Below are 23,633 nucleotides of genomic sequence, written 5' to 3'. Positions count from 1 at the left end.
GCCCCGAGATCAAGAGTTGCGTTCTCCACAAACGGAGCCATTCTTTTAGAACAGTTCTGACAGTGGCAGATCATTTCATTTTCCTTCATCTCATAATGTCTTTATTCCGCCTTCATTTCTGGAAGATATTCTCACTGGATATAGAATTATGCATTGTCGGTTCTTTTCTTCCAGCACTTTAAAAATGTTTGCCACTTTCTTCTCTCCTCATTTCTGATGAGAAATTTTTAGTCCTTCAAATTGTTCTTCCCCTGTATTTTCCCACTGCCGCTTTCAAGATTTTTTCTTTGTCTTTAATTTTCAGACATTTGATTATGATGTGTCTGGGTGTTCATTTATTGGGGTTTATCCTTAGGTTTATGTCCTTTGCCAAATTTGGGATGCTGCTGAAGCCAGTATTTCCTCAAGTATTTTTGTGCGCTGCACTCTTTTTTCTCTCCTAGGACTCCAGTAAAAGGAGTAAGATCTTTTGTTATTGTCCTGTAGGCACGTGTTCTTTTTTTTCTGTTTTGTTGCTTTTGTTCAGATTGGATAATTTCTACTGATATATCTTCAGGCTTATCGATTCTTTCCTCTCTTAAATCTTCATTTTTTTATTAAGCATGTCCTGTGAGTTTTCCACTTACTCTAATTTTTCATTCTGAAATTTCCATGTGGATCTTTCTTTTTTTTTTTTTTTACGAGACTTTGTTTTCCAGTATGTTTCAAGAATGTTCATAATTATGTGTTGGAACATTTTTGTGATAGCTGCTCTAAAATCCTTATTCAGAATTCCAACATCTTGTCACCTCAATGTTGGTATCTGTTGTCTTTTCTCATTTGAGTTGTTTTTCCTGGTTTTTAGTATGAGTAGTAATTTTGTATCTTATCCTGGACATTTTGAATATTATGTTTTGAGGTTCTAGTTCCTATGTAAATCTTCTATTTTAGCAGTCAGTGTGTTTATGTTCAGAATGCACCTTCTGGTCCATATTTGTAGGCTCTGGTTTGAAGATTAAGTTAGTTTTTGAAACCTCTGCAGACCTATTTTGGCCTGCCTCACTTCTGTGCTCGCCAGAGGCCAGTTTGAACCCGCAGAGTTTTCCACATCGTAGTTCAGTTCTCAAAGCTTTTGCTCTGTTGATGCTGATTGGTTTCACACATGGGCTGCTTGGGGAGGCATGCCCAGTACTTCATACCCATATTTAAAGAATCTCTTTTCCCACAGGGCGCCTGAGTGGCTCAGTCACTTAGTCATCCAACTCTTGATCTCAGCTCAGGTCTGATCTCAGGGTCATGGGTTCGGACCCTAAAAAAAGAAATCCTTTTTTTCTAGATCCTCACACTGCATTTGAGAGGGGATGCTGTGCCACCTTTTTTAGTATTATTCAGTTAGTGCGGGTTGTGGATAGTAGGGCTCCTTCCCAGTCTCTTCAGTGCTTGGTGGGAAGGGGAGAGGTGCCACTTCTGCTCTGTTGGGGCAGAGTGGGGATCGGTCAGCTGGGCTTTGTCCCGCAGTCTCTGCAGTACCTGACGGGGTACTGTGTATGTGATGGGGAGTGTGTGACGGGGAGGGGAATGGTATGGGCTCTTTCCTGGTATTTGCCTGGAGTAGGGTGGCTGTAGTCAAAAGTACCATCCTGTGGAACTACCCTCTTCCTGGTCATTTGGCTAGACAGAGTGGGCTTTTCTTGGGGCTTTTCCATGTGGGGCAGTTGGATGGGGGGGTCTGTTGGCATCTTCTGGTTGTAAACTGCTCTGTCACCCAAGCCAAGATAAATAGAGGGTAAAAGAAACAGACAACCCGGGGAACTCACCACTGGTCTTCTCTCAGGTCTCTAGCCAGTTTGCCTTCTTTCCTCCACCTTTTAAGAGGTCTTTTGGTAGCTGTCGCATGTATTTTGAACAGGAGTTTTGGTTGCAACTAGCCAGAGGAATGTCATGGATGTGCTTATTACTCCATCTTCTACGGAACCGGAAACATGAGGCACTTTTAATTTTTTTATTGAGAAGTTTGAGCGTGCTACTACTCATTTTAGTGATGGTACATGTGCTCCCAGGTGATGCACAACCCTGCCCGTGCTGTGTATAGGTTATGTCTCAGGGTCGCAGACTGCAGCAGGCAGTGGAAACCTCCCCCCAGTACACAGACAGCATGCAGAACTCCACTCTCCAGCCCCCGCCTCTGTTCTCCGGCTCATGGCACCTCTCCCATCTCTTTCCTCACTTCATCTGTCCATTGGGGTCCTGTTCTCCAGGTGAGCCGCATTGTCACCCGTACTGGACTTGCAGTGGCCGGGCTGGCAGGAGAACTAGGTGAACGAGTGCATGGCAAGCACTTAGAACAGCCACCGGCACCAGCTCGGCAGGCACCACACGGCGGGCGGGGGTTGTTAGAGCCTTCAGTTCGGGCACGGGCTCCGCTTCAGGTAAAAGACAACCCGCCCTGTCTGCGATCTCCCAGCAAAGCAGGGGAGTCACACTCTTGTTAGCTTCAGTCTGAAGATGAAATTTGCACTCATGCAACAATCTGCCAACATTTATTGAGTGCTCGCTGCGTTGCACATCCGAACGTGAAAAAATAAGGTACAGTCCAGATCTCCAAAGAGCACAGAGACCTGAGTGGGGAGTCATATCTATGGGAATGCACACAGTGAATAAATGCGATGAAAGTAGTCTCTACAAGATAGAGTGGGGACCGCAGGGTGGGCATGGCCATATGTTTGGGGCTGAGGAAGCGTTCACACGGGTGGTGACACTCAGGCTGAATCTTAGAAGATAAGTAGGTTTTCCCCAGCTGAGTAAAGGCATTTCACACAGAAGCATAGATCAGCGTGGCAAGGAGTTTAGTGTCCACATAATCTGGGTCATATGTCTGTAGGTGGATCGAAAGTATATGTTTAGAGAACACACAAGCCAGACTCTAACCTAAGTTGCACGGTTATGATTCTGGTTTTATCTCTTGTCGTTTGCATACAGAGAATTATAATTCGACCTGATAGGATGTATTGATACCTGCACAGTGATACAGAGTATTCATTTTAAAGGTAAACCTCTTGGGTCTGGCTGGAGGCAAGCCCAGCAGCTGGACACACATTCAGTCCCAAGTATAAGATGAGAAAGAACCCCGAGTCACTGATCTGAGGACGACGGCAAGGAGTACAGGTAGCAGGTGCCTGAGTGATAGCAACGTGCTGGATCTCCCCGCCTCCACTGCGTCGCTGATACAGCTGTGCGGCCTCTATTTCCAGCTGCCTCTGGCATCTGGTAGAGGCAGAGCTATTTTCTCCAGACTTCCATTACTTCGTCTGGATAAGATTTGGCCAGATTCGATTTTATCTTCCATACTGGGGCCTCTGGGGTAGGATGGCAGCTAAACCATGCACCTCTTCCCCCACTCTCACCAGTGTGCTCCTGTCTCCCCCAGCTTCTCTTTTCCTAGGACACCACTGCCTGGAGGCTGCTGCTATTCTTAGGGGTCCAGCACAGAGGGCATGGCCCAGAGCACACGGAATCTTCCCTGAGTATCTTCCTCCCACAGCACTCTTCCCTTGCCTCTGCTTTCAACACACGGAAACCCAGCATTCCCACATGCCAGCCTCTCTTTGGACAGCAGCCCTTTAAGTACCTCCACCTGCAGCTCTTCCCCAGGCTCCTCTTAGCCCCCGATCCCCTCCGCCTGAGACAAGACTTCCTCACAGAGGCCTTTGCTGACAGCCCTCTTTGGCTAAGTTGTGCCCCCCATCCTATGCTATCATGACAGCCTGGGGCAGAGTGTATTTTCTGAAGATGGCCGCAGTGATATCTCCCATGCCGCATGCTCTTCTTACAATATAATCTTACTGCTGCTTCCATCACGTGACGGTGGCAGTATGTCTCTTCCCCTAGAACCCGTGCAGATCTTTGAGATGGCCTCGACCAAATACGGTAGGACAAAAGCGACACTGTGGTACTTCCCACGCTAGATCATCAAAGTGCCGTGCACGTCCCCCCTTTTTCTCTGGGAGCGCTTGCTCTTTCAACCAAGCTGCCATATTCTGAGGGAGCTCAAACTAACCAACATGGAGAGACAACAGGCGGAAGAAATGTGCGTCTGTTCCAGCCCACAGTTCAGCAGAGGTTTCAGCTGACGGCCAGCATCAGCCACTAGCTGTGTGAGTGAAGATGCCTCTAGATGATTCCAGACCCCTACCATCAAGCACCCCTAGCCTTTGAGTTTTCCTAGCTGAGTTCCCAGACATTGCAGACCAGAAACAAGCCAGTGCGCTGGAATCACAGAATCCCTGAGGATCAGAAAATGATCATTTGGGACGCCTGGGTGGCGCAGTCGGTTCAGCGTCCGACTCTTGGTTTCAGCTCAGGTCATGATCTCAGGATCAGGAGATCAATCCCCCACGTCAGGCTCTGCACTCAGCGCGGAGTTTGCTTGAGATTGTCCCTCTGCCCCTTCCACCTGTGCTCTCTGTCGAAGGAAGGAAGGAGAGAAGGAGAGAGAAAGGGAAAGAAAATTGTTTTATACCACTACATATGTTATTGGTTTCTTATGCTATTAGTAACCGAAACAGTCTTTTTCTTTTCTGCTTCTGTACTGTCGGTGCATTTCTGTGTGTTTACTGTCTGACTTCCCTGTTAAACTGCATGTTCCTTGAGAGCTGGTCCTGTGTCTGCAGTGCTCATTTCTGTGTCTTGTGTGCCACAAGGCAGGCAGTGGGTGCACAATAACTACTGAATTAATTAACAGGAGGTCTGTGTTTCTTCTCTTTTAATGTGGGTAGACGTTCATGTTGGTGTCTATACGTACAAGCAGGCACCCACATGTTTCTGCGTGCAGGCTGGCTTCTGGCCTGCAGTTGTGTGCTGACCAGGTTGATCCCTCCGTCCCCAGGAATCTTCTCTCCCTCCCCACCCTGACGGATCTATTGCTGTGAGATGTACTTGATTGGTTCTGCCACATTTTTTACTTGCAAGTAAGTGGTGCCTGTAAGAAAAGGTGAAGAAGAAATAGGAAGCTGGGAGTTCCAAAGACAGACTTGACCCATTTTATAATTTTGTCAATGACAATCTTGAGAGAATAAGTACAAACCTTAGGTAGTCTGGTGTTCTGTCCTCCACCGCAGTTCACAGGCGGTGTAGATTAACCGCTTGTCACTGTGCCGTTATGGAAAAGCTTCAGGCTGCCCTCTAGTGGGAAGTAGCAGAGAAAGCACTGTGCTATACTCCAAGGCAGCCTGGATCTCAGAACAAAGAAGCAGGAGTGCAGGGTCCAGTTCTGTCTTGTGGACTATAATCTGGGCCTACAGCATTATCTGGCCGTTAGTAGGAGCTCAACTACTATTTACTGAACAAAGTAAGCCACGTGCACTGTTGGGAGCACTAGCACATTTCTCTAGAGCTTACCACGTGTAAGACACTAAGGCAAGCACTGTAGAGGATATAAATCAGGTCCAGGTGGTTAATATTTTAGGTGTAGAGGCCATATGGTCTCTGTCACTACTCAACTCTGCCACAGACAATACATAATCTAATGAGCGTGTCTCTGTTCCACGGAAACTTTATTTATAGAAACAGGCGGTCTGCTTGCAGCCATAGTTTGCTGACCCCAATATAAATTAATAAAAACAGGGATCTTTTCTAGTCACCAATAACCTCCCATTGCCAAATCCACTGGATCCTTTAAAAAAAAATTTTTAACCTCAGAAATGTACAGAGGATAATATAATGAATATCTCTTCTGTCACCTACATATACCAAATGTTTATGTTTTGCCGTGTTTCAAATCTTTAAAAATAACAATACAGGGGCCCCTGGGTGGCTCAGTTGGTTAAGCATCTGCCATCTGCCTTCGGCTTAGGTCATGATCCCGGGGTCCTGGGATCCAGCCCTGCACGGGGCTTCCTGCTCATCAGCACAGAGTCTGCTTCTCCCTCTGCCCCTCCCCCCACTCATGTGCCCTCTCTCTCATGCACACACAGGTTCTCTCCCACTCAAATAAAATCTTTAAAAATAAACTAATTAATTAGTTGAAAATAACAATACATTAGAGATAAAATTGAAGTTCCTTTGTGTATGCCACCTGGATGCCGTTCCGTTCTTTCTCTCCCTTTCCAGGGGTGAACATGATGTGGAAGTTGTGTGTTTTCTTCCCATGCATGCACGTAGTATCTTAATACATGTGTAGGTATCCACATTGGGTGTATTATTATTTAGAATCCTTGAACTTTGCGGGTATCATTACGCCACTTTGCTCTTTCCACTTAACATTGTTTTTGACATTTATCCATATGCTATGTGTACAGCATTGAATTATTTTTAATGGTAAGTACTTTTTGCACACAAAGGTCACAAAGATTATCTCCTATGTTTCCTTCTAGAAGTTTTATAGTTTTACCCTTTATTTAGTTCTCTGATCCATTTTTTTAAAGTAATCTCTGTGCCCAACGTGGGGCTCTAACTCACAACCCCAAAACCAAGAGTCACACGCTCTACTGACTGAGCCAACCAGGCACCCCTCTCTGGTCCATTTTGAATTATTTTTGTGTGTGTGGTATGAGGTAGGGGCTGAGATTAATTTTGTTCCATATGGATATCTAGTGTGGGCATTTTATAATATGTTCACGAATTCTTTGATAGCCCTGTCTTCGGATGATAGAACCTAATTCTTCTTAGGTGTGGGCTGTACTTAATGACTTGATTTTAATGAATAGAATGTGATAGAAATGATGGTGTGTGACCCAAAATTAAGGCATAAAAGGCATTTTGGCTTCCGCCTTGCTCGCCCTCCTTGGATCACTCACCCTGTGGGAAGCCAGATGCCGCACGTTGAGGACAATTAACCAACCCTATGGAGAGGTCCACATGGTGAAGAACTGAGGTCTTTTGCCAAAGGCTGGCAAGGAACTGGGGCGTCCTCTGAATACTAAGCGAGTGAGCCATCTTGAAAGCAATCCTGCAGCACTAGTTGAGCCTCCATGTGACGGCAGCCCTCACTGATGCCTTGACTGCCACCTCATAAGAGCTCCTGAGCCAGAACCACCCAGGTAAGCCACTCTCAAATTCCTGACTCTCAGAAACTGTGAGTAAATGTTGATTTAAGCCACTCAATTGTGGAGTAATTTGTTCTGCAGTAATAGCGAGCTAGTACCTCCAGTGTTCCAGCATCTTCCCCATTGAATTACAATGGTGCCAATATAGATCATCAGCTAATTACACATATATTAGTCTTTTTTTCTGGATTCTCTATTCTCTTCCCATAAACTATATGTCTGTTTATGCCAACAGCATACTGTCTTCATTGCTGCAACTTTTACTGTAGTCTTCAAGTCAGGTAGTGTAAGCCCTCCAACTTTGTTATTGTTATTTCTCTTGCCAAAATTGATTTGGCTATTCTGGGTTTTTTTGCATATCCATGTATATTTTAAATCAGTCGGTTTCTACAAGAAAAGAAAACCTACCGGGATTTTCAGTGGTACTGCACTGAATCTGTAGTTCAACATGAGGATAATGGCTATCTTAACAATATCGAATCTTCCAATCCGTGAACATATATCTCTCCATTTAATTAGGTTTTCTTTAATTTCTCTCAAAAATGTTTTATAGATTTGTGTCATGTTTTAGTGTAGAAGTTTTGCATGTATTGTTAAATTTTGAATATTTCATGTTTTATGCTATTGTAATTGGTATTATATTTTTAAGTATAAAATTTTAATTGTTGCTGTAATTGATTTTTATATACTGATCCTGTTTTGTTTCATGTACTCTCGCTCAGTTCACTCATTAGCCCTAGCAGTTCTTTGGTAGATTGTATCAGATTTTCTCTGAACACAATCATGTCATCTTCAAATAGGGAACCCTTTTACTTCTTCTTTTCCAATTTGGATGTTATTTCATTCTTTTTCTTGCCTCGATTGCCCTGGTAATGTTGAATAGAACTAATGAGAGTGGACATCCTTACCTTTCGCAGTCTTTCCTCAGTACGTGTGTATGTGTGGTGATAATATTGAAGATCTACCCTCCTAACAAATTTCAAGTATGCAATACAGCATTGTTACTTATTGTCATAATATATATTATATCTCCAGAACTTATTCATTCATAGCTGAAAGTTTGTACTCTGTACTCTTTGACCAACATATCTTCATTTCCTTCACCACCCGGAGGCCCTGGCAACCGCCATAGATTCTTTTAGATTCCACATATAAGTGAGGACATAGTATTTGTCTCTGTCTTATTTCACTTAGCATAATTCCCTCAAGGTCCGTCTATGTTGTCACAAAAAGCAGGATTTCCTTCTTTTTTGGCTGAATAATATTCCATTCTATGTACATACCAGATTGTCTTCATGCAGTCTCCCATAGCTGGACACTTAGGTTGTTTTCATCTCTTACTTATTGTAAGTAAGCCCTCTCGTCAAGATTGTGATTTCATTTCCTTTGGCTGTATACCCAGAAGTGAGATTACTGGATATACGGTAGTTGTATATATTTATTTTTTTGAGGAACTGCCAAACTTTTTTCCACAGCCATATTTGAGGGTTCCAGTTTCTCCACATCCTCACCAACACTTACTTTCCTTTTTTAAACTATTATTATAGTCATCCTAGTAGGTATGAGATGGTATCTCATAGTGGTTTTTTTTTTTTAAGATGTATTTATTTATTTGACAGAGAGAGAGATAGCTGGTGAGAGAGGGAACACAAGCAGGGGGAGTGGGAGAGGAAGAAGCAGGCTCATAGCAGAGGAGCCTGATGTGGGGCTCGATCCCAGAACGCCGGGATCACGCCCTGAGCCAAAGGCAGACGCTTAACCGCTGTGCCACCCAGGCGTCCCTTCATAGTGGTTTTGATTTACATTTCTCTAATGACTAATGATACTGATTTCATGTCGTTGTTGGCCATTTGTATATCTTCTGAGAAGTATCTATATGAGTCCTTTGCTTTTTTTTTAAATTGCACTATTCCTCTTTTTGTTGTTGAGTTGTAGAGACTTGCTGTATATTCTGGATGTTAAACTCTGATCAGATTTCTGATCTGCAGATATTTTCTCCCATTCTGTGGATTGTCTTTGCACATTCTTGATAATCACCTTTGATGCACAGAAGTTTTTTATTTTGTTGAAATCCAATTTAGTTTTTCTTCCTTTTTCTTTAAAAGATTATTTTAGAGAGAGAGAGTGCATGCGAGAGAGAGAGGGAGTAGGAGGAGAGGGAGAGAGAATTTCAAGCAGACTTCTCACTGAGTATGGAGCCTGATGTGGGGCTTGATCTCACAAGCCTGAGATTGTGACCTGAGCCAAAACCAAGAGTCGGAGGCTTAACCAACTGAACCACCCAGGCGCCCTTAGTTTTTCTTTTGTTGTTAATGCTTTTGATATGAAATCCAAGGTCATAAAGATTTACCCCTGTGTTTTCTCTTAAAATTTTTATGGTCTTAACTTTCATATTTAGGTTAATTGATTCTTTCTCAGTATTGTTTTGTATATTTGGAACCCTTGCAATTCCATATGAATTTGAGGATTGACTTATTTCTATGTCTGAAAAAAAAAGGCTGTTGAAATTCTTTTTTACTTTTTTTAAAGATTTTATTTATTTATTTGACAGCACAAGTAGGCAGAGTGGCAGGCAGAGAGAGAGGGAGAAGCAGGCTCCCCGCGGAGCAGGAAGCCCGACGTGGGACTCGATCCCAGGACCCTGGGATCATGACCTGAGCCAAAGGCAGACGCTTAACCAACTGAGCCACCCAGGCGCCCAAGGCTGTTGAAATTCTGATAGGGATTGCCTTGAATTTGTAGATTGCTTTGGGTAATACTGTCATCTTAACAGTAAGTCTTCTAATCAACAGGGGGTGTCTTTCTATTTGTTTATATCTTCTTTAATTTCTTTAAGCAGTATTTTATAGTTTTCAGTGTACTAATCTTTGGCTAAATTTATTACTACGTATCTTAGTATCTTAGATTCTACTGTAAATGGAATTGCTTTCTAAATTTCTTTTTTGGATTATTTATTGCAGATGTATACAAACACAATTTAACACGATTGATTTTGTGAGTTGATCTTATACCCTCAACTTTTGTTGATTTTGTTTACTAGCTCTAGTGGCTTTCTTTTAAGTTCTTTGGGATTTTCTGTATAGGATCATGTCATCTACAAATAGAGATGGTGTTACTTCTTCCTTTGGAATTTGAATGTATTTTATTTCTTTTTCTTGTCTAGTATCTCTGGCTAGAACTTCTAGTTCAATGTCGAGTAGCAGTTGCTAAGGTGCTGATCCTTCTCTTGTTCTTGATCTTACAGGTACATTTCAGTCTTTCACCACTGAATATGCTATTAAACATGGAGTTTTCATAAATACCTTTTATCGTGTTGAAGAATTTTCTATTTCTGCTTTTCTGAGAGTTCTTATTGTGACAGGATGTTGGATTTTGTCAAATGTCTTTTCTGCATTAGTTGAGATGCTTATGTGTTTTTCCTTTGTCCGATTAATGTGATGTATTACATTGATTTTCATATATTGAATCATGCTTATTACATCCTTAGGATAAATACCACTTGGTCATGGTGTATAATCCTGTCAGATTTGGTTTGCTGGTATTTTGTTCACAATTTTTGCATCTATCTTCATAAAGGATGTTGGTCTATAGTTTTCTTATGATGTCTTTATTTGGTTTTGGTATCTGCTCTCATAGAATGACTTACAAAGTGTTCCCTTCTCTTCTATTTTTTGGGAGAATTTGAGAATAGTTGGTGGTAATTCTTCTTTAAGTTTTTGGTAGAATTCACCAGTGAAGCCATCTGGTTCTCGTCTTTATTTGTTGAGAGGTTGATTCAGTCTTTTTACTTTTTTAAAAAAATTGTTTATTTAGAGAGCACATACAAGCGGGGGGAGGGGCAGAGAGAAGGAGAGAGAAAATCCCAAGCAGACTCCACCTTGAGTGTGGAGCCATATGCGGGGCTCAATCTCACAACCCTGAGATCATGACCTGAGCTGAAACCAAGAGTAAGATGCTTAACCGACTGAGCCACCCAGGTGCTCCAGTCCTTTTACTTGTGATAAGTCTATTGAGATTTCTATTCTAGCAAAATAAGTCAGTCAGAGAAAGACAAATCCATAGGATTTCACTCATGTGTGGAATTTGAGGAACAGAACAGATGGACATATGGAAGGGGGGAGAGGGAAACAAACCATAAGAAAGTCTTAACAATAGAGAACAAACTGAGGGTTGATCGAGGGAGGTAGTTGGGGGATGGGCTAGATGGATGGAAGGGTATTAAGGAGGGCACTTGCGATGAGCACTGGGTGTTGTATATAAGTGATGAATCACTGAATGCTACTCCTGAAACCAATATTGCACTGTATGTTAACTCACTAGAATTTAAATAAAAATTAAGATTTCTAGTCCATCTTCAGTTGGTTTAATTTGCATGTTGCTAGGAATTTGTCCATTTCATTTAGATTATCTTATTTGTTGGTGTATTCATGGTATTCTCTTATAATCCTTTTTTATTTCTCTAAGGTTGGTAGTAGTGTCCCCATTTTCATTTCTGATTTTAGTTATTTAATGCCTTCTCTTTTTTATGTCCGTATATCTACAGGTTGGCCCATTTTGTTGATATTTCCAAAGAACCGACTTTTTGGTTTTATTGGTTCTCTGTTGTTTTCTACTCTGTGTATCATTAATCTCCATTCTAATCGTTATTATTTCCTTTTTCTGCTAGCTTTGTATATAGTTTGCTCTTTTTTCCTACTACCCTATGGTATAAAGTTAGGTTATTGATTTGAGATCTTTCCTCATTTTAAATGTAGGCATTTACAACTATACATTTTTCTGAGCACTGCCCTCACAGCATCCCGTAAATTTAATTATGTTATCTTTTCATTTGAATTTGCCTGTTTTTTAATTTCCCTTGTGATTTCTTCCTTGACCCACTGTTTATTTAAGAGTGTTGTTTAATTTCCACATACTTGTGAATTTTTTCAATTTTCCTTCTGTTACTGATTTCTGTTTTTATTCCTTTGTGGTCCAAGAAGATGCATGGTATGATTTCAGTCTTCTAAAATTTATCAAGACTTAGGTTGTGGTCTGACTTATGCTGTGTCCTGGGAAATATTCCGTGTGTACTTAAGAAGGATGTATATTCTGTTGTTGGGTACAGTGGTCTATGTATGTCTTTTAGGTACAGATGGTTTATAGAGCTGTTGAGGTGATCTGTTTCCCTGTTGAGCTTCTGTATAGATAGTCAATCCTTTTAAAGTAGTATATTGAACTCTGTTAGCACAGAACTGTTTCTCCCTTCAATTCCTTCAGTTTTTGCTTCATATAATTTGGGGCACTGTTTTTTAAATTACATGTCTGTTTATAATTGTTACATCTTCTTGATAAAATTGGCTCTTTTATCAATAGATAATGTCTCTGTCTCATAATGGTTTTTTGTTTTGTTTTGTTTTGTTGAAGATTTTATGTATTTGAGAGAGAGCGGGAGAGCACTAGCAGCGGGGTGGGGGGTGGAAAGGGAGAGGAGGGGTTCTCTGCCCTTCCCCTCCTTCCCCCCACCTTCCCCCCAAAATTAAAAATATACAGTGAGTCTTTTGTAGACAGCACCTAGTTGGATCATGTTTTTACCCCTTTTGTCAATCTTTGCCTTTTGACTGAAATTTTTAATTTATATTTAAAGCAGTTACTTATAAGGAAGGACTTTTCGTTTTTCCTGTTAGTTTTCTGTGTGTTATACTTTTTTTGTCCTTCATTTTTTTCCATCACTGCCTTCTTTTGTATTTAATTTTTTTGTAGTGAACCATTTTGATTGCTTCTCATTTCTTTTTGCAGGTATTTAAAAAACATTTCCTTTGTGGTTGCCATGGAATTACATTCAACATCCGAAATGTGTAACAATCTAGTTTGAATTGACAACTTTAATAGCACATGAAAACTGCTCCTATGCAACTCCACCCCCCATTATTGTTGTTGTCACAAATTACATCTCTATATATGGTGTGCCCAGCAGCACAGATTTATAATTATTTTTAATGCATTTGTCTTTCAATCATGTAAGAAATAAAACATGGAGCTATAAACCAAAATACAATAATTCTGGTTTTTCTATATGCCCATATAGTTACCTTTACCAGAGATCTTTGTTTCTTCATGTGGCTTTAAGTTCCTAACTCATATTCTTTCATTTCCATTGAAAGGACTTACTTAAGCATTTTATGCAGGGGTATCTAGTGTTATTGAACTTCCACAGTTTTTGGAACTGTGAATAAGTTAATTTCTTTTTCATTTTTGAAGGAAAATTTTCCTGGATATAGAGTTCTTGGTTGACAAGTTTTTCCTTTTGCCATTTTTTTTTTGAGACATAAACACAGAACACTGTGTGAGTTTAAGGTGTACAGTGTGTTGATTTGATGCATTCGTGTATTGCAGTAAGATTACCACCCTAGGGGCGCCTGGGTGGCACAGCGGTTGAGCATCTGCCTTCGGCTCAGGGCGTGATCCCGGCGTTATGGGATTGAGCCCCACATCAGGCTCCTCCGCTATGAGCCTGCTTCTTCCTCTCCCACTCCCACTGCTTGTGTTCCCTCTCTCACTGGCTGTCTCTGTCTCTGTCAAATAAATAAATAAAATCTTTAAAAAAAAAAAAAAGATTACCACCCTAGCTTTAACTAAGACTTCTATCGTGTCACATAATTAACATTGTTTTTGTGGTAAGAACAGTTAAGTTCTAGTCTCTTAGCATCTTCGAAGTTTATAATACAGTATTGTTGACTGTAACCACTATGTTGTGCATTAGATCTCCAGGAGTCATTTTTCTATTGGTTGCAAGTTTGTACACTTAAACAACATCTCCTTCATTCCTCCGCACCACCCCCCCAGCCGCTAGTAATCACCATTCTACTCTTTGTTTCTAAGAGGCTGGATGTTTTGGATTCCACATAGAATATCATGCAGTATTTGTCTTTCTCTGACGTATCTCCCTTAGCATAATGCCCTCAGGGTTCATCCATGTAGTCGTAAATGGCACGGGCACTTAGGTGGTCTTCACATCCTGGCTGTTGTAAATAATGCTGTAGTAAACATGGGAGTGCAGGTATCTTTCACCACTTTCAATGTAGTGTCTCACTGCCTTCACGTCTCCATGGTTTCAGATCATAAATCAGGCGCTAGTCTTACTGAGGATCCCTTGTACTTGACAAGTTGCTTCTGTCTTGCTGCTTTCAAGACTCTCTTCATATAGCTTGATTATAACGTGTCTTGGTGTGCATCTCTTTGGGCTTATTTTATTTTGAGTTTGTTAGCTTCTTGGATGTGAGGATTCATATCTTTCACTAAATTTGGAACGTTCTGACCATTGTTTCAAATATTGTTTCTCTTTCTTTCCTCTGAGACTCCCATAATGCATTTGTTGGGCTTCTTGTTGTTGTACTGCAGGTCTCTTAGTCTCTGTTCATTTTTTCTCAATCTTTTTTCTTTCTGCTCCTCAGACTGGATAATTTCGGTCAAGTTCGGTGATTCTTCTGCCTGCTCAGATCTGCTCTTGAAACTGTTTAATGAATGTTTTATTTCAGTTAATGTACTTTTTAGCTCCAGAATTTCTCTTTGGTTCCTTTTTGTAATTTATCTCTTTATCAATATCCTCATTTTGCTCATACATTATTTCCCTGATGTCCTTTAGTTCCTGAGCATCTTCAACACTGTTCTTTTAAAGTCTCTGTCTGGTAAGTCTAAGGTCTGGGCGCCCTCAGGGGCGATTTCTGCCTATTTATTTTTGTTACTTTCAGTGGACCGTACTGTCCTGTTTCTTTGCATGGCTTGTGATTGTCATTGACAATGTCATTGGACATTTGTATATTATAATGTAGTAACTCTGGAAATCTGATCTCCCCTGCCTTGCTGCTTGCTGGGGTTTTTTAAGATTTTTTATTTATTTATTTGACAGAGATAGAGACAGCCAGCGAGAGAGGGAACACAAGCAGGGGGAGTGGGAGAGGAAGAAGCAGGCTCATAGCGGAAGAACCTGACGTGGGGCTCGATCCCATAACGCTGGGATCATGCCCTGAGCCGAAGGCAGACGCTTAACCGCTGTGCCACCCAGGCGCCCCTGCTGGGGTTTTTTAAAAATAAAATCATTGAAGGCTGTAATAGTCCACTTGTTTTGTGACTTTTCCAAACTTTTTGCAGGCTATATCATTGTCATGTGTGGTCACTGAAGTCGCAGTCATGTTGGCTTGTGTTCAGCTAATGGTTTGATAGAGATGTCCTTGAATACCAGGAGCTAAATATAGAAGGAAAAAAAACCCCACTTCTAGTCTTTGTAGATTGCCTCCATGCTGCAGCTTTTTTTTTTTTTTTTTTTTTTTAACACTTACCAAGGCCTCTACTGATCCTAGGGATCAGACCAAGGTGAAAACTTAGGATCTTGTCAGATATATTCTGAGCACACACCTTGCCCTGGGCATGCATGTGGCTTTCTAAATTCTCTCTTATACATAGGTGATTACAAATGCCCTGATTTCCCAAAGAAACTCCCCAGCTCTCCCCCCCATACTTTAGGCAGTCTGTATTAGCCGGCTAGGGGCCTACCATAACAAAATACCACAGACTAGGTATCTTAAACAGTAGAAATTAGTTTTTTCACAGTTCTCAGATGCTGAAAGGCCAAGATCGATGTGGTGTTAGTGCTGGCTTCTGAGTCCTCTCTTCTTGACTGCAGATGTCCATCTTCTTGCTGGGTTCTCACATGGCCTTTCTGTGTACACATCCCTGGGGTCTCTACTTCTTTTTTTTTTTTTTTTTTTTTTGAGATTTATTTATTTATTTAGGGAGGGGAGAGGGAAGGGCAGAGCAAGAGAATCTTCAAGCAGTTTCCCCACTGAGCTGGGGCCTGACACGGGGCTCAATCCCAGGACCCTGAGATGATGCCCTGAGCCGAAACCAAGAGTCAGATGCTTAACCAACTGAGCCACCTCTACCTCTTCTTGTAAGGACACTAGTCCTATCGGATTAGGGCTCCACACATATGACCTCATTGAAATTTAATTACCTTTTTAAAGAACTTAACTCTGGGGCACCTGGGTGGCTCAGTCGGTTAAGCGTCTACCTTCAGCTCAGGTCATGATCCCAGGGTCCTAGGATGGAGCCCCACATCGAGCTCCCTGCTCTGCAGGGAGCCTGCTTCTCCCTCTCCCACTCCCCTGCTTGTGCTCTCTCTCTGTCAGGTAAATAAATAAAATCTTTTTTTAAAAAAATAAAGAACCTATCTCCAAATACAGTTACATTGAGGATTGGGGTTCAGCATACATATTTTGAGGGGACAAAATTCAGTCTATAACAGTGGTTCATTGTGTCTCAACTGTAACCTTTTGCCCGATGCATTTGTGGTGGTTTGTTTTCCTTGCAGTGTTTTCAAGCAACGCCCATTGCTTTTCCAGCCTGAGTGAGTTCCAAGTTTGGCAAAATAGAAATGAGTTCCTGCATCATTCCCTCAGGTCGCCCCCACATAGAGCAGATACACATAGTAATTTGCAAATTAGGTCTAGTGTGTTCCCTATGGAACCAGTGACCAGGTTCCTACACTGGGAAGGTAGGTTTCTGTCTTCAAGGTTGCTGCCAAGATGGAGAGTAGGTGGGAGAAGGACAAGTAAAAAAACAAAACAAAACCACAAAGTTTTTCTCCTCTTTAAAATTGCTGTTTTCTTGGTTCAGCATTTGTTTGGTTGATGTAAACCTCTCATTGTTTTCCAGAGTTCTGATAAAGTCGCTTCTAGCAGTTACTGCTTTTTTTTTTTTTAAGATTTTATTTATTTATTTATTTATTTATTTGACAGAGAGAGAGACAGCCAGCGAGAGAGGGAACACAAGCAGGGGGAGCGGGAGAGGAAGAAGCAGGCTCATAGCGGAGGAGCCTGACGTGGGGCTCGATCCCATAACGCCGGGATCACGCCCTGAGCCGAAGGCAGACGCTCAACCGCTGTGCCACCCAGGCGCCCCACTGCTTATTTTTTTTGTTTCTGTTGGAAGATGGGAGCTTGAAGCTGCTTACTCTGCCATTTTGCTTAGGTCACTCAGTTATCTCTTAAAGAGATTTAAATAATGAGGAGGAAAAGTCATAAATACCTACGTACACAGTTACCATTTCCGGTGCTCAGAATTCATTCCTTTGTGTAGACCTAGGTTTCCATCTGGGATCATCTTCCTTCCGCCTGAAGGGCATCTTTTAACATTTCTTATACTGTTAGTTTGGTAGTGTTGGATTCTTCTTAGCTTTTGTATGTCTGAAGACCTCTTTATCTCACCTTTTTAAAAGATACTTTCAGCAGGTATCTCATTCTAGATTTAGAGTTTTTTCTATCAGTATTTTAAAGTTGCTACTCTGCTGTCTTCTCCTTTGCATTATTTCCAAGAAGAAATTTGGATTATCCTTATCTTTGTTCCTCTGTAAGTAACACGTCTTTTTTCTCTAGCTGTCTTTAGGGTCTTATCTGTACCGCTGGTTTTGAACAATTTTGTTACGATGTGACTCGTTATAGTTCTCTTTGTTTCTTGTATTTGAGATTGAGCTTCAGATAGGAGGGTGTGTGTTTGTCATTACGTTTGGGAAGTTTGAGGCCACTATTTCTTCTTATATTTTTCCATATCTCTAGTTATCTTTTTGAACATATGGAATCGTTAAAATAATTTTTATAGTCCTCTGGTCATTTTAACGTGTCAGTTCTGGGTCAGTTTCGATTGAGTACACTCCTCTCGATGAGCTGTTTCCCTGCTTGTCTACGTGCCTGGTAATCTTTGTTTGGATGCCAGACACTGAATTTTACCTTGAGTGCTGGTCATTTTTTTAGTCCTGTGTATTTTCTTGAACTTTGTTTTGGGATGCAGGTAAGATTGTTGGAAACAGTTTGATCCTTTCAGGTTGTGCTTTTATGATCTGTAAGGTAGGTCCAGAGCAGTGCTCAGTATAAGGCTGATTATTTCCCATTACTGAGGCAGCAGCTTCCTGAATACATCTGATATCCTACTATGAGTTTTTATAGGCTGGCTGGTGAGAATAGACATGGCTCTTGACCCTTTGTTAGTGCCAGATCTTGTTTCTTTTAATACTTTTGGATGGTTTTTTCTTTGGCATTGAGCAGTTTCCCCATAAACATACACTCAGGAGGACTGTGCTAAATACTCGAGAGAAACCTCTGTAGATCTCTGGGAACTCTTCACAGTTCTCTTCTCTCTGCTATTCTACCCTTTAAACTCCAGCTGTTTTGATCTCCCCAAACTCTTAGCCCTATATTTCAAGTAAGGAAATCCACTGGGCTCTTCCTCAGTTCCCTTCCTTTCTGTAACACTGCCTAGAAACTCAACACAGTAAGCTCTGAAGATCATAGGGCTCACATGGTTTCTCAGTTCAGTGATCACAGCCCTTTATTGTCTAATTTGTAGTCTTGGAAACCACTGTGTCATATATTGTCTGGTTTTTTGTTGTTGTTCTAGGTCATAGGGCAAATCTGTTGTTCTCTTATCTTATGTCGGAAGCGAAAGCCCCTATTCTAGATTTTGATACATTATATTTTCATTTTAATTCATTTCAAAATATTTCCTAAGGTCCCTTGAGACTTGCTATTTGACTCATGGATTAATTAGATTGTGTTGTTTAATTATCAGGTGTTTGGAGATTCTCCTTTTGCTTCTGTTATTGATCCTCTAGTTTGATTCCATTATGCTCAGAGAGTGCACCTTGCTTTATAATCAGTTCTTTTACCTTTAAGATTTCTCTCTCTCATGATCCAGGATATAGTCACTGTCGAATACCTTTACACATCACTTTCCTAATTCTGTTTCACCATACCTCTTTCTCATGTCAGACCTGGCACTTCTAGTGTCCCACTTCCTGCTTCCCATATCACAAATGTAATAACCTAACGAGAGTGTAATTACACTTGCCCTCCCCACAACCCAGTTTTTGGTGGTTGTTATTACATCTTTTCCTTCTCTATTTGTTATACCCACCTATACAATGTCTCTCTATTTTTACTTGAAACAATCAGTTCTTAAAGTAAATCATGAAAAACCAGCCTTTTTACATTCACCCACTTGTTTACCATGATGGTCTCCACTCCTCCGTGTAGTCCCACATTTCCATCTGCTTGTAGCTCCCTTTCTTCTAAAGCGCAGCCTTTAACATTCCTTGTAGTGCAGTTCTGCCAGTGATGAATTCTCTTAGATTTCTCAGGAAGTGTCTTTATTTCACTCTCATTTTTGAAGGATTTTCTGCTGAACGCAGAATTCTGGGATGGCGAGATTCCGAGTGCGCCACTCCCCCCCCCCCCAGCCGCCGGCCCTTCATTTAAAAAAACTCTTTCACTGTCCTCTAGCCTCCCTTGTTTCTGCTTAGAAGCTGCAGTTATTGTTTGAGTTGCTTTGTAGTTTGTTCAGCTTCATGGATCTTTAAACTGTAATTTTTCACCACATCCTGGCAATTCAGACATTATTTTTCAAATACATATTTCTGCCCCAGTCTCACTTTTCCTTGTGAGAGTACAGTTGCACGTACGGTAGACTATTTGATAATTGCTTCATAGATCCTGGAGGTTCTGTTCATTATGAGATCATTTCTGCTGATCTGTCTTTGAGTCCACGGACTTTATTTTCCTGTCTCCAATCTGCTGGTAAGCTTATCTAGTAAAAAATTTCAATTATTTTTTAGTTTCAGCATTTCTGTTCGTTTCCTTCCTTACAGTTTCCATTTCTGGGCAGATTCCTATCTATTTACTTATTAAGACCATGCTTTCCTTTAATTCTTTGGATATATTTATAATAGTCCACTAAGATCTTGGTTGGCTAGGTCTAACATTTAGACCATCTTGGGTTTATTTCTATATACTGCTTTTTTTCTTGACTATGGATCACATTTTTGTTTCTTTGTCAGTCTAAAGGGATTTTTATTGAATATTGTACATTGTGAATAATACTCTGGAGTCTCTTATTTCTCCATGAGGTATATGGATTCTTGTTCTAGTAGGCAGTGTAATTACTGGCTAATGACCTTACACTTGTTTATTCTTGGTTTTGTTTTGTCTTTACACATCAGTGAAGAGCCTAGAGTGTTTCCCAAGCCCCACTAACTTGGTGAGACTCAACCTCCAAACTTGTTTCCTGTGGATCTTGTCATGGTTTGATTTTAGAATTTATTAAGGCAGACCTAGAATAGATCTTACTCTAAACTATGATCCTTACCTGAAGTTGTAACCTCTCTGCTGTTTCAACTGGATTCCAAGGATGTTAAGGATGCACTTATGAGATCTCTCCGTTTTGGTAGGGCCAGAACTCCCCTGGCAACGCTCTTACCCCAGGACTGCTCTAACTCTAATATCTCTGTTCAAATTGTAACCCATTTAGTACTTTGCTTTCTAGGAAGCCTCAGGGAGTCTCTATGTGCATATACTGCCTGGCTGTATTATTCAGAGTTCTCCAGAGAAACAGAGCCAATAGGGGATGTATACACACACACACACGTATTATCAGGAATTGGTTCATGCAGTATGGAGGCTGAGAAGTCCCAAGATCTGTAGTCAACAAGCTGGGACCCAGGAGAGCCAATGGTATAGTTTCAATCCAAGGCCAAAGGCCTAAGAAGCAAAAGAGCTGATAGAGTGAGTTCCAAGTTAAAGTCTGAAAGCAGGAGAGAGAAGACAGATGTCCCAGCTAAAAGCCAGGCAGAGAGAATTCTTACCCAGGCCTTTTGTTCTGTTCAGGCCTTCAACAGATTGGTTGAGGCCTACTCACTGTGGAAGGGCAATCTCCTTTACTTGGTCTACCACTTGAAATGTTCATCTCCTCCAGAAATACTATCATAGACAAACCCCAAAATAATCTTTAACCAAGGACCCTGGGCACCCTGAGGCCCGGTCAAGTTGAGACACAAAATTAACCATCATGCCAGCTTTCAGCCACAGATTTTTAGGGGACTCACACATAGACTTCTGGAACTCCCTGTCTGCATGACACCCTCCTTTCCGTTGCTCTGCCCAGTGGTTTCCAGCGGTTTCAGCTATCTTCAATCTGATTTTTGCCTCCTCAGCCAAGCGAGATCTCCCTACTCTGCTCAGACTCTAGCTGTCTACACCCACTTGGGAAATTGTCCCCACTTAGAGGAACTAGGTGATTTTAGGGGCTTACTTCATGAGTTTCCTCTCAGGGATCAGTCTTGCACTTCCTGTCGTTCTTTGTCTGCAAGTAGTTGCTTCATAAATTTTGTCCATTTTTATAGTCGTTCATGGTGGGAGGACTAGCCTGGAATCACTTAATTATGGCTGGAAAGGTGGTTAGTTTTCAGCTGCTTTTAGAGTATTTTATTATATGAATTATGCCACTATTTCTCCATTCTTGGGCTGGTAGACGTTAGACATTTAGGTGTGTTCAAATTGTTGGTAATACAAATGATGCTGCAATGACTTTGTACCCAGAAATAGAATTGCAACGTTATAAGGTACCTATTTCTTCAGTCTTATTGGATATTGCCAAATTGCTTTCCAAATTATAGTTTTACATATCCACAAACGTGTCTGTTCCATTTGTTTCACATCCTTGTCAAAATTTGATCTTGTTGAACTATTAAATGTTTCTCCTTGTGCAAAGGAATGCAAAATGGTTTCTCGTTACTTCAGTAAAGCTTTCCTAAATTACTAGTGAGGTATATGCAGATATACATGTACATATGTATTTATTTCTTATTGGCCATTTGGGTTTCCTATTCAATAAATTACATTTTTATATCACTTGTCCTTTTTTACAGTTGAGTCTTTTTGTACTGATTCTTAGGAGTTCCTTATAAATTCATTACATGGTTTTTAAATATGAGTTATAGGAGGATTTTTTGTTTGTATGAGTTAGTTGTTTTTTCTCAGTCTTAGCTTGTTTTTTAGCAAATGTTGCCCTTTCCGATACAGAAGTGTTAAATTTTAATGTAGTCATATTTGCATTTTACTCAGTGATTTGCAGGTTTGTGTGTCCATTTCTTCGACCTCTGGGGTGCCCTGGAGTTTAAGTCTCAGACCTCTCTGTCTACATTAATTCCCAAGTAATCTTACTCTCACGGCATGGGTACCTGATGGCTTTTATGTCTGGTTCCTCCTCTGAATACCAGTAATATATGATAATTTAAAGGACCCTTGCTGAGCTAGATACTTTCTTCTTCCTTATCCAGATTCCTTGCATGGAAAAATCTGCACTCACTGCCTCCACTTCCTGGTCTTCCATCCATAGTTTAACTCACTGCAGCTGGGCTCTTGTCCCACTCTTCCACTGCTACTGCTGAGATTTGTTCCTAAGTTGAAATCAAACAGACAGAAGCAGAATTACCCTCACAATGGGTTGGGGAGAACTGCCTGCCTGTCTCATCTCTTCAGGTTGCCGCAGAGGCCTCTTTACTGAGCCCAGCCTATCTTTCTAACCTCTCTATTCCCTCAAACCTCCTATCTCCAGCCATATTCCTTTCCATCTCTGTGCTTCTGCACACTGCTCCTGCATCTGCCTTGAACCTGCTTTAACCAGTTCTTGTCTTTAACCAGTTTTTGTGGACTCGAGAAACACCTCCCAGCCTATCTTCCCCCTTATCATTCCCTCTCTTTTTTGTGGCTCTGTTAATCATACTGGCCACAGTGAATCGTAGCTTTCTACTTACACATCTTTCTTCTACACTAAACAGAAGGCTTCTAGAGACCGAAGACCCTGCCCTTTCCCCTTTCATGTTTATCAGTAGTGGAGTGAATGAATGGCTGAGGAGGCTGAGCTCGATCAAAATCTGAATTCGTAGACCACCAAGGTTTTTTTCCCCACGGTTTTATTAAGATATAATTAATATACCGTACAATTCACAGGGTTGTGCAACCACCACCGTAATCTAGTTTTAAAACATTTTTGTCCCCCCCAAAAGAAAACCCTACCCTTTAGCTGTCATTCTCCATTTTCCGACCCCCAACACACTCCCCAGCCCTCACCAACCACTAGTTCACTTTCCCAGACCACCAAATTTAACTGATCACAAATTCTCAAAATCTACCCGATTCTGGACCATGATGTGAAATTTGAGGTAACTGTCCCACATAACCAATTTGTAGGGCAGGAAACCAAACTTAGCTTGCCGCTTCAGCTTTGATCCGCAATATGTTAGACTGCTTGATCGGTAATTTATTAGAATAAGATCCACATTTAACAAGGGTGGTTGGTCTGGGCTGGTCTGGCGTTTCACTGTTGCTGTGCATGTAAACCCCCTTTGGCAGAAACAGGGCAACTGAAAAACTTACCACCTCTGGTAGCAAGTGCCCGGTTACCACCTCTGGTAGCAAGTGCCCGGTTACCACCTCTTCCGGGGAGTTCAGCCCTCTAGAAAACAACATGGATCAAGCATTACGTGAATGGTCGCTTTCCGGAGCATTTATTTTTAACGCGACTCTTCTACCGTGTCACCTCGGGGTGGGTGCCGCGCGGTGGAGGCGCGGAAGCCTCGAGAAGACCACCGCGGTGTTTCTGGGAGGCAGCGTTTGCAGAGTGGGGTCAGGTCTAGCGCGTTGCCAGGCAGCAGCGGCGTTGCCCGCGGCAGGCGCGCGTACGAGTCGCCTGCGCAGTGACGTAGCCGGCGCGCGGTGACGCGACGCGCGGCGCGGTGCACGCTGGGAT

At 41.6% G+C, this 23,633-nt stretch overlaps 1 long non-coding RNA gene across 2 annotated transcripts; it reads right to left on the bottom strand.

Annotated features, from left to right (window-relative positions):
• Window positions 1-163: 163 nt before the first annotated feature.
• On the bottom strand, window positions 164-23,582 carry LOC130544204 (uncharacterized). 2 transcript variants are annotated; one of them, XR_008960295.1, is made up of 4 exons: window positions 23,424-23,582; window positions 23,261-23,339; window positions 5,063-5,160; window positions 164-4,441 (listed from the first exon to the last, which is right to left on the bottom strand). It is a non-coding gene; the product is annotated as an uncharacterized LOC130544204 (long non-coding RNA). The 2 variants fall into 2 exon arrangements; XR_008960296.1 differs by lacking the exon at window positions 5,063-5,160.
• Window positions 23,583-23,633: the final 51 nt, after the last annotated feature.

This window comes from Ursus arctos, unplaced genomic scaffold (assembly GCF_023065955.2).
Source record: "Ursus arctos isolate Adak ecotype North America unplaced genomic scaffold, UrsArc2.0 scaffold_2, whole genome shotgun sequence".
Taxonomy (NCBI): domain Eukaryota; kingdom Metazoa; phylum Chordata; class Mammalia; order Carnivora; family Ursidae; genus Ursus; species Ursus arctos.
Note: the sequence above shows the minus strand (reverse complement) of the source record. Positions and strands in the feature narration are given on the sequence as shown.